Source organism: Triturus cristatus, chromosome 3_2 (assembly GCF_964204655.1).
Source record: "Triturus cristatus chromosome 3_2, aTriCri1.1, whole genome shotgun sequence".
Taxonomy (NCBI): domain Eukaryota; kingdom Metazoa; phylum Chordata; class Amphibia; order Caudata; family Salamandridae; genus Triturus; species Triturus cristatus.
In genome coordinates, this window is record NC_140584.1 from 199,067,142 (window position 1) to 199,089,974 (window position 22,833).

General features: G+C 46.6%; 1 protein-coding gene across 1 annotated transcript in view; it reads left to right on the forward strand.

Moving 5' to 3' along the window:
* Nucleotides 1-22,833, forward strand: part of PARP14 (poly(ADP-ribose) polymerase family member 14) — a 924,447-nt gene that overhangs the window by 278,978 nt on the left and 622,636 nt on the right. The window lies entirely within an intron of this gene.

Here is a 22,833-nt window from a genome sequence, read left to right on the forward strand (position 1 = left end):
CAGGAAAACAACCTAACAATGGCGTCAATAACCATGCTCATTATCACCAAGTGGCGTCACATTACCTCATGACTCAAAAGACTTCTCAGAAGAAAGACAACTTGCACACATCAAGGTCCAACATTAGATGGCAGGAGTATGCAGAGCATGTGAATCTACAGCATTACATGTTATAAGCAGATGCTTACAGGGTAAGTAACATTTTCCTTCTGGTATCTTAGGTGCTCTCTAGCGTAATTTCCTATTAAGTGATTTCCACAGAAGAAAAATATATGGAATAATGTATGTAATCAAAATGGACATTGTCTTGGCCATTCGGGGAAACAGCAGAGGTTGGAGATAAAGTTAGATTTATATTAGGGTTGAAACGGATTTGTTTAGCCCTTTTCTTCTTCATCCTCCGGGTGTTTCCTCTTTTTGATTTCTTCTTTCTACTATCGGATTTTCTTCTTTTTTTAAGGCCTTTTCTTCTAGTGAAATGATCAGATTTTGGTTCCTTCATAGTAGAATGAACAATTTTATCAATCCCTCTTTTAAAAAAAAAAAATAGGATAAACTTACCGTTCTACAATATCTTTGTCCTTTCCTGTAGTCAGAAGAGGAGAATTAACAGGGGGCGCGACAAAAAAGCCTCTGGCTCAAAGAATTGATGTAACGAAAAGAGCTGAGATTCATCCAATAAATCCACACTTTCTTTATCTTTATGTTTTGGGGGACCAAGGATCATATCCACCTAATTGTCAAAGTTACGATGATTCGAATTTGTACCAAAGATCATTTGGGTAGATTTCATTAGGTTCAGATTAAATACCTGTGTGTGTGAAGGAGGAATCTCTAAACAAGATGTAGACTTATCCGATAAAGGGACTGAAATCTTACTGATTGAGTGAATATGGTCTGAAAATATTGATTTGGTCAATGACAGAAGTGAATCCAGGAAATAATCAGAATTGGTTACAGATCTTTCCACGAGAGCTAGAATAGATGGTAAGACTCTTTCCAAACAAAACAAGGATTCTGACAATATTTTATCATCAGACTCCTTAATTGGGGGGGTAAGAATCCAAAGGCAAATCAGTAGTGATAGAGGCTCTAGGGTTTATTGAGTCCGCTCCACTAGGCGTACTACTGAAAAGTCTCATTTTAATGGAAGAACCTGGAGGTTGAACTTGAGAGTTTGGAAGATGTGAGATATCAAAAGTACGCGGCTTAGGACATTGGGAAGACCTCGAGGAATGATTTAAATTAATGTTTAAGTCAGGGAGTGTAAAGGCTTCCAATGTGTGGCCACCCACTCTAGACTCAGAAGATAAGTCAATAATAGACTGAGACACGCTATTTTCAGTAGAGTGAATAGTATAGATTTCACGTGGGGAGCCTTCCACTCCGATTTCATGACTTATCGCGTCTCTTACCCCATCCATTCTATTTCCAGGAGAAGAAACTGTAGTTAGAGGGATAGATTTCACTGTTCCTTCTACCTTTTGGAGTAGAGATTCAGACTTAGGCTCCATATTTACCTCCTTATTTTGACTTCTCTCCTTTTTTGAGAAAAAGTGGAAATGGCATTAAATCCTTATAAAGTATTTATCTGTACTGACTTATTACTCAGAGGGTTGGCTTTACTTTTTTTTGCATGCTCTTACAAATACCAGTTTCCTTGAGCGTAGTTTTTTTGCGGTCATAGTTCTAAATGGGGCACAAATTAAATCTGAAAGCTGTAGGACTATATATTGCTATATAACGATGAAACTGCTGCACCGCAGATTCAGACGGGGTTTTTCCTCCGCAATAGAGAGCAGCGCACACTAGCTAGCCGCAAGTCGAACCCAACTTAGTTGGGCCGCTTTCGCCGACTTGCCTGGGCACAACATTCAGCGACCCCCCAATAATGGGGTCGTGCTCTCACTTCCCCACGTTTGAGTGACGCACAGCAGAAGCACAGGGGTGCGGAAAGCGAGGGGTAATCTGGATCTTCGCACCCCTCACTCCACTCTCCAATTTCCTCTCCGTACCACTCTCCGGTCTGCTCTCCAGTCAACAGACACCAATCACTGGTTTCCGGTCACTACAGCCCTCCTCAGTTAGTAGTCTAGGCTGAAGCTGAGGCTATCCTGGCGCCTGGATTCTTCAGGTCGCACACTGATTCTTCAGGAGTGCAGAGAAGACAGCGAACGGCAGGAATGACAAAAGCCCCGTGAGGGCGAGGACCCGCGGAAGCCGTGAGGCAGCAGTTCAGAGTCCTTGCTCACTGCAGCCAGCGGTCAACATGAGGACATGGCCATTCAGATAGAGATAGAGATTATGGGGGGGCGAGGTCAGAGCTAAGAGTGAGCAGCAAGCAGAAAGCTGTTAGTTGCTACAATGCTGCTCCACAGGACCTCCTCCATTACACCTTGATTACTCTTCTGTCCTGTGCCTACCCGAGCCCATCAACCCCCCTCCACCTCACCGCTCAGCCTCTGTCTCGCTATTTCGCTGTTCGCTGAATACTAATAACTGTTCACTCTTTGCTCTGTAGGTATCTGCGGTTTCGCAGGGCCGTCAACCTGCATTTCGAAAAAAAAAAGTATTAAAAGTCCTGTGGTGGGCTTTACCTCGCCTCACTTTGGATACTTTCGACCTTTTCCTGGCTGCCCACTGCACACCGCTCGCCACACACCGTAGCTTAGCTTGGCTCCCCAGGCGCCCCCAGGTGCCGGCTGTCTCGGTGCTGCCCCTACTGGAAGTCCGCACTCCATCACACTCGTGGACCGCCTACTGGCAAACGGACCCAGTCTCAGCGGGCAACCTCGGCAGACAATTCCCTGTGACGGATCGGGCAGTCCTCTATGGTAATCCTCTGCGGCGGGGCTGGCGGGCAGGAGGACTCCGGCTCACAGCGGCTCGGAACGCAGCCCAGTACAGCAGCGCGGCACAAGCTCCTCCTCCTGAGATGCGTAGCACAACGTCACAACTCCTGTCAACAAGATGACAGGGAATAATGATGGCAACACTAGTGCACCCAGCTAACAAAGGTATTTGAGCATAGCCAATATGTAGGCCAGATTATAGCTTTCCCGACTAAAGGGCAAACTCCAGCATAATAACTGGCGTTTTCAGGCTAAGAGTACAGTTGCACATCATGCCAACTGTGAAACCTCAGAAATTATTTTTCAGCTTAACTCTAAATGTTGTCAGAAACGCCTCTGCAACTAGTCGCCTTGACCTTACATTGGCCAAAAGACAATGGGCGATGCAGTGGAAGTCTGCTTATGCACCACAATCATAGACCTGGAAAGCCAAATTTGTTAAATTGGCAGTATTAAAAGACTGGGCTACTGGCAAAAAGCACAGAGCTAGAGGGCAAAGCAGCTGGCAACTGAATGGGACCAAGTGCTTCTCCGGCTGGCGAGTGCAGACAACATGCCCTTTTAAGTGGGTATACTGCAGCATTGAGACTCGCTGGGAGAGGAGAAAGAAAAGAGTGATTACACAGGTGTTTTCTTTCTGCATATTGTGGGACAGGAGGAATGGTGGTCAAGAGAGAAAGAGACCAATGCATGGGGAAGGCCATTGGACCGGCCTTTTGGGAAAGTGTGGTGTTCATAGAAAGTAAAGTGCAGTAGGCTTATGTTATGTACTTCAGCAAAATGTGTGTAACGTTGTACCTCTTCAGACATGCATTAAATGTGTGGTTGCTACCAAGTAAGAATGATGCAGCAATGAGCATTCACCTTTGAAGTGCAAATATGTATTGGCACGTCAATGTGTTGGTTCCCATACAACTTGTGGCTGATAATTCACTTTGTGACGTAATTTGTGTGCCAGCGCCTTTCCTACATTGTGCGTTCCATGAAAAACTTTATTTAAAACCTTTAGAACAGCTTTGCACTCCATCAGTACTGTAAACATCGGGGGCCACAAAAAGGCTCATTGCAGTGCAGTTGCAGAGAAAATATCCCCTCTGCTATAGGGAAGTGTTTTTTTTATGTGGTAAATATTGCGAATGGGAAAATACTCTAGTTTACTTTTTCGTGGGCTTTAGAAATCTCTACTCTATGCCCCCTAGCTTAAACGTATTAAACATTCTATTGAGATGCAGAATCACTAGGGACTGGGATATCTGCACATAGGATCTATTGCTGCTAGGAAAGTTGTAGCCCATCAAGCATTTCTACAAGAATGATGTGTGGCTGATAGTTTTGGAACAGGGAATTGGCATCCTTATTCATGCTGAGAACCTTTTCTTTTTATATATCTTGCAAACGTCAGCTATGAAGAAATAAGCAAAATTGTCATTTTGGATTAGCATAGTTCCCATTTTTATCGGAATTTTAAAAGCGGCAATCCGTATTTGGCAAAGGATTTAAGACGTTGGATCACTATGACTAAAGTTGACAATGCCCTTTACTTTCGCAGAGCACTTTCTTCTGTTTGTGTTGTTTTAAAAACAAGGCTGCAATTAATTAAACCCACTTTTCGATAATCACTGAAGAACTTCAAACCATGCCTTGACACAATGCAACATCTGTTAATGGTCTGGACTTTTTTAAATTTGTTAAATCTTTCATGTAGCATGTAATATAGCTGTATAAAACTGCTTTTGAGGAAGCAGAATTTTTTAATAGTACACTGACATAATCAGTTATGTCCGAGAAAGCTAGTGGAGGTTCCTATGTGCTTCCGCCACAAAGTTCTTCTTTTTAAGTCATGTAGCGACGTAAGCCCCATGTATCCGGGCTCTCTTTCTCTGTAATGTGGTGCATTTCTACAGTCTAGTGATGAATTAATGAATAACTCTTCAATCAAAGGTTGGCATGTGACTGTGATAATGTAAGGTTCGAGGCATATGAGCTGCAGATTGTACACTTAGCATAGATCGCCATCTGGTGTTGGGCCTGGATGTTTGCAGTTTGTTTTTCTTCTTGGACAGTCTTTGGAAGTCACGAGTTTGGTGACTCCTCCTTCGGTCCGTACTGCGCATGGGCTTCGGCTCCATCCTCAGATTGTTTTTTTCCGCCATCGGGCTCGGATGTGATACTTCGTGCTCCGGCTTCGAACTTCTACGGTTCCAGCCTCGACGGAAAATCCTCGTATCTTCGAGTTTCTTCATCATCTTCATCTCTCGAAGCGGCACTTTTCTCCATCCCGTACATCGGCACCGGCCTTCGGGCCCTCCTCGACTCCGGTCCCGGCCGATGGAAAGGACTCCGTTCAAAAAGTGCCCAAAATGTGGGTCTAAATTTCCCCACACCGACCTCCATCAGGTGTGTAATCTTTGCCTCTCTCCAGAACACGAGGCCAGAGACTGCCCCGCCTGTAAGTCTTTTCGATCGAAGAAAACCATCCGGGATCGAAAAGCTCGACGCACCATGGCGCACTCATCGTCTGCAGCTCCACCGGACATCTTCGGAGACGGCGCCGAAGCTTCGGGGCAAACACACACCGAGCAGGAAGAAGACGTCGTCAGCGCTTCCGAAGCCGACGACTCCGACGTGGAGGACATCACACCGGCGCAGCGGGCCGTGAGTACTGTGCCCCCTCCCACCCCCGCGCCCAAAACCAAAGAGACTCAGGTTACTCCCTCGCCTGCCGGCCTGGGCAAAACCAAGACCAAAGCTTCGATCACCCCACCTTCGGGCTCGGTGTCGAAGCACCCAAAGTCTCACGGCAGCTCGGGATCGAGCCAGCCGACGCCCGGTGCCGAAAAACAGCATCCGGCACCGAAGAAAGCAATATCCAGCTCGACTCCGAAGCCACCGGTGCCGAAGCCTGGACTCTCGGTGCCGACCAAACACAAACATAAATCTGTCGGCACCGACGCTCCGACGCCGAAAACTCCTTCGACGCCGAAAAAACAGGAGGCCCCAAAAAAGCATGGCGCACACAAACCATCGAAGCCCTCGGCTCCGAAATCACCGGTGCCGACGGACGATTCGACGCCACTGGCTCTGTTTACACCAGACCCTCTACAAAAGACTCTGTCCAAAGATCCAAAGACTGGACTATTGACTTTAATTATCAAGAAAAGACGCCTTGATACTCCGGCTCCTCCTCCACCACCCAAAAGGAAGGACTCTGCTACTTCTCCCCTCATAGTGCCCTCCCCACTACCGCCTCCCCTACCTCCTCCACCACCACCACCCCCTCCCCCTCCCAGATCTCCGCCACCTCCACCTCACTACGATCCGGCCCCATCCCCAGATCCGGATGATGGGGACCCGGACAATTACCCGGCGGAAGTCCCAATGGATCCCACTCCACCAGGGACCCCAGACCCGTGGGAGGATTACAATAACCCTGATGTACCCGATATTCCTCAGGACGACCTATACCCATCCAGGCCGTCTCCTCCAGAGGACTCCTTAGGGTTTAATCATTTAGTGCAGAGAGCAGCACACTACCATGGGGTGGACATGCACAGTGAACCAGTGGAAGAAGACTTCCTACTGGACACATTTGACATACAAGACAAATCCACTTCTATTTTACCCATGCTTAAGGGTGTCACCAAGCACGCTACAGAGGTGTTCAAAGACCCTGTCAGGGCCAGAGTACTTAACCCTAGAATAGAGAAGAAGTACAAAGCGGCACCCACAGACCCTGCATACATTAAGGGCCCTGCTCCCCTAGATTCCCTAGTTGTCTCCACAGCTAGAAAGCGGGCTAACTCCCAATCCTCAGGAGAAGCCCCACCGCCAGACAAGGAATCTAAACTTCTGGACGCGTCTGGTAAACGCACCGCCTCCCAAGCTGCAAACATATGGCGCATTGCAAACACACAAGCACTGCTTGCGCGATATGACAGAGCACACTATGACGAACTAGAGGCTCTTATGCAGCACCTTCCAGAAAAACACAAGTGCAAGGCTCATGACCTGATACAGGAGGGTAAACTAATTACAAACACCTCCATTAAGTGTGCCCTCGATGCAGCCGACACTGCTTCTAGAGCCATAAATACAAGTGTCCTGCTTCGTCGCCATGCCTGGCTCAGGATCTCAGGGTTCAAGCCTGAAGTCCAGGCGTCCATACTCAATCACCCCTTTGACCAGCAAACTCTCTTTGGGCCAAAGGTAGACGAAGCGCTGGAAAAGATGAAAAAGGACACAGACACAGCAAAGTCTATGGGGGCACTCCAAACACAAGCCTCTAAACGTTCCTTTCGACGCTCGTCCTTTCGTGGCACAGGCAGAGGCTCCTCCACCGATAACGCCTCTACCTCCTACAAGTCCCCTCCTCAAAATACCTTTTCAAAGGGCAATCAAAGGGGTGGTTACAGAGGTAACAACAATAAGGGCAGGGGCAAAACCAACAACACCCGTTCTGCCACCCCACCCGCACAATGACTCCCCTCCGCTCCCCCCAGACCATCCCACTCCGGTCGGGGGCAGACTACAACACTTTATCCACACATGGGAGTCCATAACATCGGACAAATGGGTGACCCAAATCATTCGGTCAGGGTACTGTCTCGAACTAACATCTACCCCACCCAATATCCCGCCAAGGCACCGTCCAATGTCTCAAGAACATTCCACACTGCTCAAACAAGAGGTACTCTCACTCCTCCAAAAACACGCTATAGAGCAGGTCCCCGTCAATCAACAAAATCTAGGGGTCTACTCCCTATATTTCTTAATACCAAAGAAAGACGGGACCCTCAGACCCATTCTCGACCTCCGGCCTCTAAATGCCTACATACATTCAGACCATTTTCACATGGTCACCCTACAACAAGTCCTCCCACTCCTCTGCCAGGGAGACTTTCTCACAACCTTGGATCTGAAAGACGCATACTTTCACATTCCAATACACCCCTCTCACAGGAAATACCTCAGGTTCGTGGTGGACGGGCAACATTACCAATTCACGGTTCTCCCCTTCGGGGTCACCACCGCACCACGGGTGTTTACCAAATGCCTAGCAGTAGTAGCAGCACACCTCAGACGTCAACATATTCACGTCTTCCCTTACCTAGACGACTGGCTGATAAAAGCCGCGTCCTACGACCAATGTGTGCAACATACAAACAGCACCATCCAACTGCTCCACCAGCTAGGCTTCACGGTGAACTACCAAAAGTCCCACCTCATACCATCTCACACAAAGCAATACCTCGGGGCCACTATAGACACCTCCAAGGGTATTGCCTATCCAAACTCAGCGAGAATCACAAGCATTCAAGCCTTACGCAAAACATTCCTTCCTCAACACTCTCTTCCAGCAAGAGTGTTTATGAAGCTCATAGGAATGATGGCGTCTTGCATCTTCATAGTGCCCCATGCAAGACTCCACATGCGTCCACTTCAAGAGTGCCTAGCACAACAGTGGAACCAGGCCCAGGGTCAGCTGACGGATCTGGTGTTGGTGGACGGCCGCACACATCACTCTCTGCAGTGGTGGAACACCACAAACCTTTCCAAAGGGCGGCCGTTCCTAGACCCGGTTCCTCAGGTGATTCTAACAGCGGACGCATCGCTCTCCGGCTGGGGAGCGCACCTCCTACACCTCACCATGCAAGGTCTATGGACGCCACAGCAAAAATCGCTCCACATCAACCATCTGGAGCTCTTGGCGATCTTTCTAGCCCTAAAATCTTTCCAAAAACAGATTTCGGGCAAAGCAGTCCTCATTCGCACAGACAACATGACTGCGATGTATTATATACAAAAACAGGGGGGGACACACTCTCCCCAGCTCTCCCGCTTAGCCCAGAGCATATGGAGATGGGCAATTCCCCAAAACATCTTTCTCCTGGCACAGCACGTTCCAGGCGTACAAAACACCATGGCAGATCTGCTCAGCAGACCAACGCAACAACTACACGAATGGGAACTGCATCCACAAGTTCTTCACCCATTCTTCCAACAATGGGGGCATCCTCAGATAGACCTCTTCGCCACCCACGAAAACAAAAAATGCCCAAGCTTCGCCGCCAGATACCCACACCCATTGTCCAAGGGCAATGCGATATGGATGAACTGGTCAGGCAGATTTGCATACGCCTTTCCACCTCTCCCACTAATTCCATTAGTGGTCAGGAAGCTACAACAGCACTCCCTCACACTCATTCTAGTAGCTCCCACGTGGGCCAGGCAGCCGTGGTACACCACGCTACTACAACTATCAGTGGTGCCACATCAAAAACTGCACCTATCCCCATGCCTCCTAACCCAGAACCATGGAGAAATCAGGCACCCGGACCCAGCTCAGCTCAACCTGGCGATCTGGCTCCTGAGATCTTAGAATTCGGATACCTTAACCTTCCCCCTGATTGCATGAACATCATCATGGAAGCCAGACGTCCTACCACTAGAGCATGCTATGCCGCAAAGTGGAAAAGATTTGTAATTTACTGCCGTAATAACACAATCAACCCTCTAGATGCATCCATACAGCACATCATATGCTATCTGCTCCATCTTCACAGGTGTAACCTGGCATATTCATCCATACGCCTACACCTAGCAGCGATCGCTGCTTATCTACAAAACAGACAGCATTTATCACTCTTCAGAGTGCCCGCTATTAAAGCCTTCATGGAAGGCCTTAAACGAGTAATTCCTCCCAGGGCACCACCTTCCCCTGTATGGAATCTAAATTTAGTTCTCACACGACTAATGGGTCCGCCCTTCGAACCAATGCACAAATGTGAGCTACAGTTTCTCACCTGGAAAACAGCTTTCCTGGTAGCTATCACTTCCCTTAGAAGGGTTGGTGAAATACAAGCGTTCACCATACAGGAACCCTACATACAAATGCATAACAGCAAGGTCATACTTCGCACAAATCCGAAGTTTCTGCCCAAAGTCATTTCCCCCTTCCATCTCAATCAATCAGTGGAATTACCTGTCTTCTTTTCGCAACCCCAATCTGTTGCGGAAAGGGCCTTACACACACTTGATGTGAAAAGGGCGTTGCTATACTACATACAAAGAACGCAACCCTTCAGGAAGACTAAACAATTGTTCGTTTCCTTCTCTCCACCACATAAAGGCAACCCCATTTCGAAATCAGGGATAGCTAGGTGGATTGTAAAATGCATTCAAATTTGCTATCAAAAGGCAAAGAGAACACTATCTGTTCCTCCTAAAGCCCACTCTACAAGAAAGTTAGGGGCTTCTATGGCTTTTCTAGGGAATATACCCTTAGATGACATCTGCAAAGCAGCCACATGGTCTACACCGCACACCTTCACAAAACACTACTGTGTAGATGTGCATTCCAAGCAGCAAGCTAGGGTGGGCCAGGCTGTACTAAAGACACTTTTTCAAACAGCTGCAACGGATACCGGTGGTCGCCGCTAAGGTTGGGTACTGCTATATAATCTATGCTAAGTGTACAATCTGCAGCTCATATGCCTCGAACGGAATATGCTACTTACCAGTATGCATCTGTTCTTGGCATGTAGAGCTGCAGAGTTGTACACGCCCACCCGCCTCCCCGGCTACCTGTATCCGTTCCAGTACATCTTATTTAGATACTACACACATGGGTTTCTCACTGTGATTACCAAGCTCCATCATTTCCCTGTTGGCGAAAAACAATCTGAGGATGGAGCCGAAGCCCATGCGCAGTACGGACCGAAGGAGGAGTCACCAATCTCGTGACTTCCAAAGACTGTCCAAGAAGAAAAACAAACTGCAAACATCCGGGCCCAACACCAGATGGCGATCTATGCTAAGTGTACAACTCTGCAGCTCTACATGCCAAGAACAGATGCATACTGGTAAGTAGCATATTCCTTTTGATATGTGAGACATGCACCTCAGCTCACCACATGGCCACATGGAGCCCAGAGAAAACACCTCGTTGAAGAAAGCTCACATTTCTGTACAAAGGTGAAGGACTGATCTAAGAATTAGGAACAATGCTTTTAGATGGACCTTATTTTTAAGCATTCTCTATGTACCCCATTCATTGCTGACTAACCCCATTCATTGGTGACTTAACTCAAGCTCATTTATGCTTCTCTTGCTACATATTATATTTCTTTCGTTAATTGTATGCCTTTCTAAAATAATTTGCTAGGTAAGTGAAGTCTTATGTGTGTTTTTATTACCTGCAAATTTAAACACACAATTTATTGTGACGGTTGTAGGATATTTTATTTGCATGTATATGTTGTATAACGCTGTGCTTTGCGGTCATGTATGATATCAGCAATAATAAAATACTAAAGGAAATTCAGGCTAACACTTGACAAATGCCCAGTAATATTGCCCAGTCAGTGTGTCTACCTTAAAGAAGATAATTAACTTTTATGTACCTAAAGATTAAGTAGCCCAAACTCCCCAAGGAAGCAGGATGAGCTTGATGGCACCTTTCTTCAGCAATAACAGAGCCTCAGCTCTTTCGTATGCTAGGTGTAGCCAATGAATTTAACACTCAGATAACAAAAACATACTTCATTGACATAAAATTCATAACTGAATTGTTGCAATCACCCACTGATTCTCAAATCAAAATATACCTATAAGATTGTTTTTTTAAAATTTAATTTCGATGTTTCACTGAAATGTTCCTCCACTGCTTGATTTGATACATTTGTTTTGGAATGATCCCCTCCTGTTGTCTGATCAAGCATGCCAACCACCATTTCTTCGTGCAAGTTCCAGAATTGCAAATGTCACAAGGCTTTATGCATAGTTAATTCAGTGTTCTCTCCATAGCTAGAATAGGGTAGCCTCATCTCATCTGGTTTCATCTACGGACTTCTTTAGATATCTCATCTTCCAACGTGGTAGATTTTATTGCGTGCTTTGACGCCTGCACACTCTACCAGTGCTAGGATATGTTCCTATGCAGTGTTAAACTGTATGCTTTTCCGTATGACTTAGATATATAACTGATAACTTTGTGTTTGCTTTTTATATATCTTTGTTTGCTCCTCTGATATAGGCTTGGTTTCAGGGATAGGTTCCTCGACAACGTGGCCTTCATCACCTTATATAACTCTCTGCTGAGAAAAATTCATTTCCTACATGAGAAAAATGCTGCGCTTCAAAGCTAACATTCTTTGCTCATTATCTTAAATCCTTATATAGCAGTCATTTAGCCAACTGATAAGCACATTCCCTGGCCTATTTCAAGTTGTAGCTTTATTGCACTTCAATTTAAAATCTTTAATTTCAGTGACAGATTTGTACTCACTCAATGCTATCTAGTCATTCATTGTGCTGCTATCTTGTCATTCATTGTGCTGAAATCAGTGGAATGATTATTTTCGTAAAATAAATGAAACACACAAAAGGTGAGGGACGTTGCTTGCAATAAGTCTAACCAATGGCAATAGCTCAGGGTAGCTCTCCAACCCATTTTGCATTTGCTCACCATGCCACCTCAGTTTGAACCCAGCCATATGCAAATCAGCCTTGACCCTGCTCCTCATGGGAACAGCCCAGCCGGAACTGCCAAGCGAGGTTCTCCTTGGACCAGAACACAAGCAAGCTAGGATCGGTTTCGTCCAGGGTATTTTTGTCAAGTACTCTTGTACAATGACACCTGTCACTGGAGAAAGTAAAAAAAACACTCTTAAGGATCTTTCGTGTGTCAGAGGGAGTGTTCCAGTTACTGCTGCATTGATGTACATTCAATTGCTGGCTTAGTCCCTACGTTCTTTTACTCGTTGATCTATAGCTTCAATCTATATTTTTATGTCTGGGTCAACACATTCATTTTCACATAGATTCTTCTTTCTATCTTTTTTTCTTACTTTAGCTTTCATTTCTCTCCAACATCAGCATGTTTTATTTTTCAGATTTTTTCCTCTTGTGTCCTTCCTACTGGTCATAGTTGTAACTAGGAGCGTACCCACAGTTGGAGAGCTCTGTTACTTCAGTTTCTCCAAGGTTTAAGACTAGTGGCTTCTCTGAAGGTTTGTCTAAATATTACTGAAGTTCCGAGAGTTGTGCTCCCTGGCATCATAGGACTGCCAGTTGGCATGGTGCTTTTAGTGTTTCTTCACCTTAACTAAAATCAACGATGTTTCTCATTGTCATATAATGCTTTGTTTTGAGTCAGGTCAAATGCACTCAGATATTTCTCAGCATTTTGAGTTCAGTCTTACTTGCTGGGTTTATCCATGAAGAGGCCAGAGTGTCGGATACTCTTGATGTGACATGAAGTTGTCGTTGCGGGAAACATCTGAGACTTGCATCCTTTGCAACAGTCAATGATAAAGACTAGTGTTTTCTGATTAGTTCAGGAGACTGGTCTCAACAGGAGAGGTAAAGGGCTCAGTCGAAGCCAGCAGGCCCTTGTTCTCCAGCTTTTGGGGTGTGAGGGCGCATGTCGAGCGGAGGTTTAGGAGTGGAGGTGATGATGCAAAGGGCATAGATTAAGAAGAGGACTTCTTCCATTCCATAATAAAGACAGTGATTTGCCTCCGACTTTTCTGAACTCCTCCCTTCCTAATTGCAGTCCTTGGACCAGATTATCTGCTGCAAGACTTCTCTTCAAATCTAGAGAGACACATTGATGCACCGTCTGCACTGGTACCGTATGTCTTGGTTATTCTTGGCAATATTAGCAGTTCATCTTGGCACAGACTGCTCTCACAGGAACTGGATCCACTTTTCTGGCTTGAAGTATCTGGGCCCTCTATGGTTTGTTTGCCCTAAACTGAGTGCAGAGGTCTCCTAAACTCCCTGTTCGAGGCATATGAGCTGCAGATTACACACTTTTGCATAGATCGCCATCTGGTGTTGGGCCCGGATGTTTGCAATTTGTTTTTCCTCTTGGAAAGTCTTTGGAAGTCACAAGGTCGGTGACTCCTCCTTTGGATCGTATTGCGCATGGGCTTCGGCTCCATCCTCAGATTGTTTTTTTCCGCCATCGGGCTTGGATGTAATCTTCGCGCTCCGGTTTCGAACATTTTCCAGTTCGACGATCGAAGCGGAATCCTCACCTCAAATCGCGGTATTGTTTCGATCGCGATCTCCTCAATCAACACACCTTCTCATCGACAAATCTTCGGTTCCAGTCGTCGACGGCGGCCTTCGGGCCTACCCAAGCTCTGGTCCCGGCTGATGGAAAAAAGAACTCCATTCAAGAAGTGCCCTCGATGTGGGTCCAAATTCCCCCACACCGATCTTCATGAGGTATGCAACCTCTGCCTCTCCCCTGAACACGAGGCTCAAGACTGTCCGGCCTGTAAGTCTTTCCGATCGAAAAAGAATATTCGAGACCGAAGAGCCAGAAGGAACATGGCACACTCCTCGACCTCCGTTCCAGTCGATATCTTCGGAGACGACATCGAAGATCCAGGGCAGCAGCGCACCGAAGACGACCTCGTCAGTGCTTCTGAGGCCGACGAATCCGATGTGGAAGACATCACTCCGGCGCAGAGGGTCGTGAGTACTATATCCCCCCCCCCCCACACCCACGCCAACACCCAAAAAGGCTTCGGTCACGCCTTCGCCTCCGGGCCTAAGCAAGACCAGAGATACTGCTTCACACACCCCACCTTCGGGCCCAGTGAAGAAGCCAAGTAAGCCTTCCGGCGGCTCGGGCTCGAGCCAGCCTACCAGCGGTGCCGAGAAAAACACTTCGGCACCGAAAAATAAATCAACCTCTACCTCGACACCGAGCTCCGCACCGAAGCCTTCGAGGTCGAAACCTAGCTCTTCCGTACCGACGCCATCTTCGGTACCGACCAAACCCCATAAGGCCCTCGGCACCGACACTTCCAAGCCGAAGTCCATCTCGGCGCCGACCAAGAAATCGGAGGTTTCCAAATCCGGTGCTAAGCACACTAGCACGGAAAAGCCTAAAAAGACATCGACTCCGACGTCTTCGACGCCGACGGACCAAACACTTTCACAGGAACTATTTACACCGGATCCCTTGCAAAAGACTCTCACCAAGGATCCAAAAACTGGACATTTGGCACTCTCTTCCAAAAAGAGACATTTGGCCAAACCAGCTCCGCCTCTACCTCCAAAGAGGAAGGACTCTGCTACCTCTCCTTTCAGAGTACCTTCCCCACCTCCTCCACCTCCTCCACCCTCTCCACCTCACCCCCCTCCGCCCTCTCCACCCCCACCTCATCGCTCTCCGGCCCCGTCTCCAGACGATGATGAGCAGGGGAACCCATATCACGATATAGGGGATGTGCCCCAAGACCCCACCCCTACAGGATCCCCAGACCCATGGGATGACTATAATAACCCAGATATCCCCGACGTCCCACAAAATGACCTTTACCCTTCCAGGCCATCTCCACCGGAAGACTCATTAGGGTTCCACCATCTACTTCAAAGGGCGGCACACTATCACGGGGTAGAGTTGCACACTGACCCAGTGGAGGAGGATTTCCTCCTCGACACATTTGATACCACACATAGGTCTACCTCCATACTACCTATGCTTAAGGGGGTGGTAAAGCATGCGCCAGAGGTTTTTAAAGACCCGGTTAGGGCCAGGGTCATTAAACCACGCATAGAAAAAAAATACAAAGTTGCCCCCACAGATCCCGCCTATATCAAAGGGCCAGCTCCCCTAGATTCCCTAGTGTTTTCCACTGCACGAAAAAGAACAAATTCCCAGGCGTCAGGTGAAGCACCACCACCTGACAAAGAGTCAAAGCTACTGGACACATCAGGAAAGCGCACTGCGTCACAGGCAGCCAATATATGGCGTATCGCCAACACCCAAGCGCTATTGCCCGATATGATAGGGCACATTATGATGAATTGGAAAACATAATGCACCACCTCCCTGAAAAATATAAAACTAGGGCCAATGAACTAATTCAAGAGGGTAAGACAATCACTAACACCTCTATACGCTGTGCCTTAGATGCAGCAGACACAGCTCCAGGGCCATTAATACTAGCGTCCTCCTCTGTCACCATGCTTGGCTAAGAATATCAGGATTTAAACCAGAGGTAAAAGCCTCCATCCTTAATCATCCCTTTGACCAGGAACACCTATTCGGCCCAAAGGTAGATGAGGCCCTCGAAAAAATTAAGAAGGACACGGATACGGCGAAGTCCATGGGAGCCCTACAGTCACACCCTCCTAGGCGCTCTTTTCGCCGCTCTTCCTTTCGGAGTACATCTAGAGGCTACTCCTCAGATAACGCGGCCACTTCCTACAAATCCCCCACTCAGTCCACCTTCACAAGGGGTTATCAAAGAGGCGGCTATAGGGGCAACAATAATAAAGGCAGAGGCAAAACAAATACCGCCCGCTCTGCCACACCGCCTACCCAATGACTTCCCCCCCGCTCCCTCCAGACAATCCCACTCCGGTCGGGGGCAAACTTCAAAATTTCCTTCATGTCTGGGAGACCATCACATCAGACAAATGGGTGACCCAAATTAGTCGGTCAGGATACTGCCTGGAATTAACATCTACCCCCCCAAACATTCCACCCAGGCAACGCCCAATATCACAAGAACATTCCACATTACTAAAGCAGAAGGTAATCTCCCTCCTGCAAAAACAGGCAATAGAACACGTTCCCGTCAATCAGCAAAATGTAGGGGTCTACTCCCTATATTTTCTAATACCAAAAAGTAGCGAGACTCTACGACCTATTCTAGATCTCCGGCCCTTAAACACATACATACACTCAGACCATGTTCACATGGTAACGCTTCAGCAGGTGCTTCCGCTCCTCTCCCAGAACGACTTTCTCACCACACTGGACTTAAAAGACGCATACTTTCACATTCCAGTACACCATGCTCACAGAAAGTACCTCAGATTTGTAGTGGACGGACAACACTACCAGTTCAAGGTGCTCCCATTCGGAATCACAACAGCACCACGGATATTCAACAAGTGCCTAGCGGTAGTGGCGGCACACCTCAGAAGACAGCACATTCACGTCTTCCCATACTTGGACGACTGGCTGATAAAAGCCACTTCATACAACCAATGTGTACACCACACCGTCACTACAATCCAACTACCTCACCAACTAGGCTTCACGGTGAACCACCAAAAGTCCCAGCTAACACCATCCCACATAAAACAATACCTCGGTGCCACCATAGACACCTCAAAAGCAATAGCCTACCCCAATCCGGCCAGGATTGCAAGTATTCAGGCGCTGCGACAAAAATTCGTACTTCAACACTCCCTTCCAGCACGAGTGTTTATGCAACTGATAGGGATGATGGCCTCTTGCATTTTCATAGTGCCTCACGCAAGACTCCAGATGCGTCCACTCCAAGAGTGCTTAGCGCACCAATGGAACCAGGCCCAGGGGCAACTGACAGATCTGGTGTTGGTAGACGGTCGTACCCATCGCTCTCTGCAGTGGTGGAACACCACAAACCTTTCCAAAGGTCGACCGTTCCTGGACCCGGTTCCCCAGATAATACTAACAACGGACGCATCGCTCTCCGGCTGGGGAGCTCACCTATTACACCTCACAGTGCAGGGCACATGGGCGCCTCAACAAAAGTTACTCCATATCAACCATCTGGAGTTACTAGCAATCTTTCTAGCCCTAAAATCCTTTCAACCACGGATTTCAGGCAAGACAGTACTAATTCGCACAGACATGACGGCCATGTATTATATTCAAAAACAAGGCGGCACACACTCTCCACAGCTCTCTCAATTAGCACAGAGCATATGGAGATGGGCAATCCCACACAAAATCTTTCTCCTAGCCCAACATGTCCCAGGAGTCCAAAACACCATGGCGGATCTGCTCAGCAGACAGACGCAACAGATCCACGAGTGGGAACTTCACCCTCAGGTTCTTCACCCGTTCTTTCAAATGTGGGGGCATCCACAGATAGACCTCTTCGCCACCCACGAAAACAAAAAATGCCCCAGCTTCGCCGCCATATACCCACACCCATTGTCCAAAGGAAATGCGATATGGATGAACTGGTCAGGCAAATTTGCGTACGCTTTACCACCTCTCCCACTAATTCCATTAGTGGTGCGAAAGCTACAACAGCATTCCCTCACACTGATCCTAGTAGCTCCAACATGGGCCAGACAACCGTGGTACACCACGCTGCTGGAACTCTCGGTAGTACCACACCAAAAGCTACACCTCTCACCATGCCTCCTAACCCAGAACCATGGAGAGATCAGGCACCCGGACCCAGCTCAGCTCAACCTTGCGATCTGGCTCCTGAAATCCTAGAATTCGGATACCTAAACCTTCCCCCTGACTGTATGAACGTCATAAGAGAAGCTAGACGCCCTACCACTAGAGCCTGCTACGCTGCCAAGTGGAAAAGATTTGTTGTTTATTGCCATAACAACACAATCAATCCTCTAGACGTGTCTATACAACACATCATATGCTACTTACTCCATCTACAAAGGTGTAATCTAGCCTATACCTCCATTCTGCTACACCTCGCAGCAATTGCAGCTTACCTACAAAACAGGCAGCACCTATCACTTTTCAGAGTACCTGCCATTAAAGCCTTCATGGAAGGCCTCAAAAGAATAATTCCCCACAGAGTACCACCCTCACCTGTGTGGAACTTAAATATCGTTCTCACAAGGCTGATGGGGCCTCCCTTCGAACCATTGCATAAATGCGAACTGCAATTCCTCACATGGAATACAGCTTTCCTTGTACCCATCACTTCCCTTAGAAGGGTCAGTTGGATACAAGCACTTACCATTCAAGAACCTTTTCTTCAAGTGCACCAGAACAAGGTTGTTCTCCGTACCAACCCAAAATTCCTACCTAAAGTCATTTCCCCTTTTCACCTAAACCAATCTGTAGAATTACCTGTATTTTTCTCGCAACCTCAGACTGTTGCAGAAAGGGCTCTACACACGCTAGATGTTAAACGAGCCTTACTTTACTATATCCAAAGAACACAACCTTTCAGAAAGACCAAACAAATGTTTGTCTCTTTCTCTCCACCACACAAGGGCAACCCCATCTCAAAATCAGGGATAGCTAGGTGGATTTTAAACTGCATCCAGATTTGCTACCACAAGGCAAAACGGACGCTATCCGTTCCCCCTAAAGCCCATTCTACACGGAAGATAGGGGCTTCCATGGCTTTTCTAGGGAACATCCCATTAGATGATATCTGCAAAGCAGCTACATGGTCAACACCGCACACTTTCACTAAACACTATTGTGTAGATGTGCAAACCAAGCAACAAGCTAGTGTGGCCCAGGCTGTACTAAAAACATTATTTCAAACCACTGCAACAGATACCGGTGGTCGCCGCAAAGGTTGGGAACTGCTATATAGTCTATGCAAAAGTGTGTAATCTGCAGCTCATATGCCTCGAACGGAATATGCTACTTACCAGTATGCATCTGTTCTTGGCAAGTAGAGCTGCAGATCTACACACGCCCACCTGCTTCCCCGGCTACCTGTATCTGTTCCAGTCTATCTTATTTAGATACAACACACATGGGTTTCTTCACTGTTGTTACTACGCTCCATCTTTCCCTGCTGGCGAAAAACAATCTGAGGATGGAGCCGAAGCCCATGAGCAATACGATCCAAAGGAGGAGTCACCGACCTCGTGACTCCCAAAGACTTTCCAGGAGGAAAAACAAACTGCAAACATCCGGGCCCAACACCAGATGGCGATCTATGCAAAAGTGGGTAGATCTGCAGCTCTACATGCCAAGAACAGATGCATACTGGTAAGTAGCATATTCCTTCCCTGCATGGACTCTCCCCCCCTCCCCCCCCACCACCACAGCATGGTCAATTAACTCCTCAATGAGCCACTGGATAACAATTAGAGCAAGTATTTATAGCAAATGCTGTACAGAGAAGACAATTACCAAATAATAGACTCTTGCAAAATAAAATAAAAAATAAATGATTGTACTCTTAATCCCCTATGGACCTATATTCATATTTATATATTCACTGCCCAACCCACAGATCACCCTAGCTGTGGAGACTGGTGTCAAATTCTAATTTATTTCATTGGTTTGATTATTCTACCACTTTAGAGGGCTTATAAATGTGAAACCCATTAGCGATAAAACCTATACCTCGAGGCATTCATGCAGTACTTGAGAGAGGGATTGTCAGGAACTGTCAGACAACAAGAATGTCGCTGACCTTTAAGATGGCAACCAGTGGGTACGATGGGTCGATGTAAGGTCCTCTATTCCCTTAAGTGTAAGCCCCCACAGCGTACCACAGAACCGCTCTGAGAGGGAACACTCTAGGGAAAAAGGGAATGGATAAAACAATAAACGATGCTGCCCGGTCTGTTGTCCTCAACTGAGCTGTATTCAAGAGTATATGAATTCTGTCAGAAGCCTCACCCCCAAATCAGAGTCACTGCAGGGAAAAAGAAGAGAGAACGTGATACATGGAATAATCGTAAACAAACAGTACAACAGCAGAATGTGAGGCTACCCCAGTAACTTACACTGACACATGCAGCAGCAGGACTACATCCGCTCGGAAGCAGCACCTCCTATAACCAAGGAGAGCTCAATCCAAAATGTGCGCTTCTGATAATAAAAAAATTGTAAGCACGTTCCTGAATAGGATGGTGTCACTCGTAATGCACTCGGAATGAAAATTAATTAGTGTTTTTTCATGGAGTGGACCAAACGATGATCATTCCAAGGTCAATTGAGTTTATTAAACCTTTTCTTCAGGTAATCCTGTAGAATCATGTACATTCTGTTCATTCAATATAACATTATCCAAATGCCCATTATTCAAATGCCCAATGCATTTCGGGCTATCAGAGCCCTTCATCAGGGGCAGCACTCTGAAAAGAGAAAACCAGGAGTCAGCCTGGGTACCTCAGCGATACTGCTGGGAACATAACTGAAAAGTTTAAAAGAACTGAAAGAATATCAGGGTTAATCCCAAAAGGTAAAAAGAAGGTATATCGATGCATAAAAGGAAAGGAAAATGGTTAAATCACTGGTGCTCAGAATAGTGACTAACAGTTATGCGTAGATGGTAAATGACTGGTGCTTTCGCACGTTAAGAGAGCCAGGGCCGGCTTTAAAGCTGTTGGCGCCAAGTGTGACAATGTTTGTTTGCGCCCCCCAATGACCACCTCCGCCAAGGATTCCCTAACCACCACCCTTTAACAGTGCCCAAGTCTCCATAACCAATCTCTCTCAGATGCATTTATAGCGCCACTCATACCAGTGTAGGGTGTCAGCACTTTGCCTCACACACACATCACACAGAGACAATAAGTAACTCGGCGTATATGAAATGTTACAAAAGCCAGAGGACTATAAGGTGTAAGAGTCACATGTCATCCATACTGGTAGGCAGTGTAATTTAATAGTGCTTGGTCTAGAGAAGCACAAACTCAGTATTTAACAAGCATTGGCATAGCCAATAGGTCTCGCCTTTGGGACATTATAAGTGTTTAGCCATGCAACAGTTGATGTTGTTGCACCAAGGATATTGTGCTGCATAACTAAACACTTATAAGGTCCCAAAGGCGAGACCTATTGGCTATGCCAATGCTTGTTTTTACAAACCATGCGACACAGCATTGGTTATGCTGTTCAGCATTGCTTGAACCCTTTGCAGAACCAATAGTACCCATAGACGAGGCCTATTGGCTTTGAGAATGATTCCTTGAGCATGTCGTCACTGGGACATGTAGATCTTTAATAAAATTCCACATCCTTTCTGTGCAGGGGAAAGCTATACCTCGAGAAAAAATGTTTACTTTTTCTACGCTACCATTAACGATACATGTATTAAGCATCTTGACTTTGACGATATACAACTTACGATGTTTGTGCTATCCATAGAATGAGTAAATAAAAACACAAAAATTTAAAAATGTGGTTGACAGGATGCGGCATGTTAGATGAGGGGGCAATGCAGGCTGGCAGTTAGTTATCTACATCAGGAAAATAAATGTTAACAATTGATTTGTAAACAGTAGTTAGTGCACACAATGGAGAACTGTAAGGGAGCCGTCGAAAAACGATATTTTGGCTTTTTTCACTTTTTGAAGTTTTAGATGGCACAAACTCAACCCAAAAGCATTGTGGCGATTTACATGACCACTTTCCACAGGGTCAGACTCATGTTGCTTTCCGCACTGAGAGATTAAGTGATTTACCCGGAATCATAGGATGTTGAACGACGCCGGTAATAGCACCTTGTTCTCCACATCCAAAGAAAGCAGTATCGGACGTTAGGCGCAGCTCATCCTCTGGGTTGATGAGGGTTCCCCAATTTCATTCTATATGTTACATTACACTGACTGGACGACGGTCGGTTATCGCGGCAGTTGCTCAACGGACTCAGAACTCCTCAGCTGATACACTGGGTCAGCATTAATGCAGCAGCCGGGTCCCATGGGTTGGGAGACGCCATCAGTAAACGTACAGAGACTGGCCTGTTTACTTCTCACCAGTCTCCAAAATTGCCGCCGAGCCTGAAAACAACAAGCTGTCTAGAAAAAACGTGCATGACAGTAACCTAATATAATAGAAATAAGATACTTATCTTGACTGCAGGCCGCAGAAAAAGCGGACTTGTTCCCAGTCAACATAATTATAGGTTCATTCAACATTTCATTGGTCTGCCCGTTATGTCATCCTGTAGTTTTTTCTTTCCTCATGTTTGGGAAATGTACTTCTTGCTTGGCTGCTGTGTTTAATAAAGCAAGAAAAGACTGCATAAAAGAAGCCTCCGTGTCTTGTAAAAAAATTCAGAAACTTTGAATTAGAAAAGTAAATGACTTTCACCTAGAATGTGCCACTGCAGTGCCATGTCTATGGATTGGCCGCGAGACAGTTGCTCCCTTGATGGAAGGTGTAGAGAAGGAGAAAAACAGTAATGAGTGGATTATCAGCGAGAGCCAAAGATGATGAGGTTGTGCTAGGGCAGCGTTTGAGACAGATGAGAAAATGTCGCTGAACAGATATGATCAA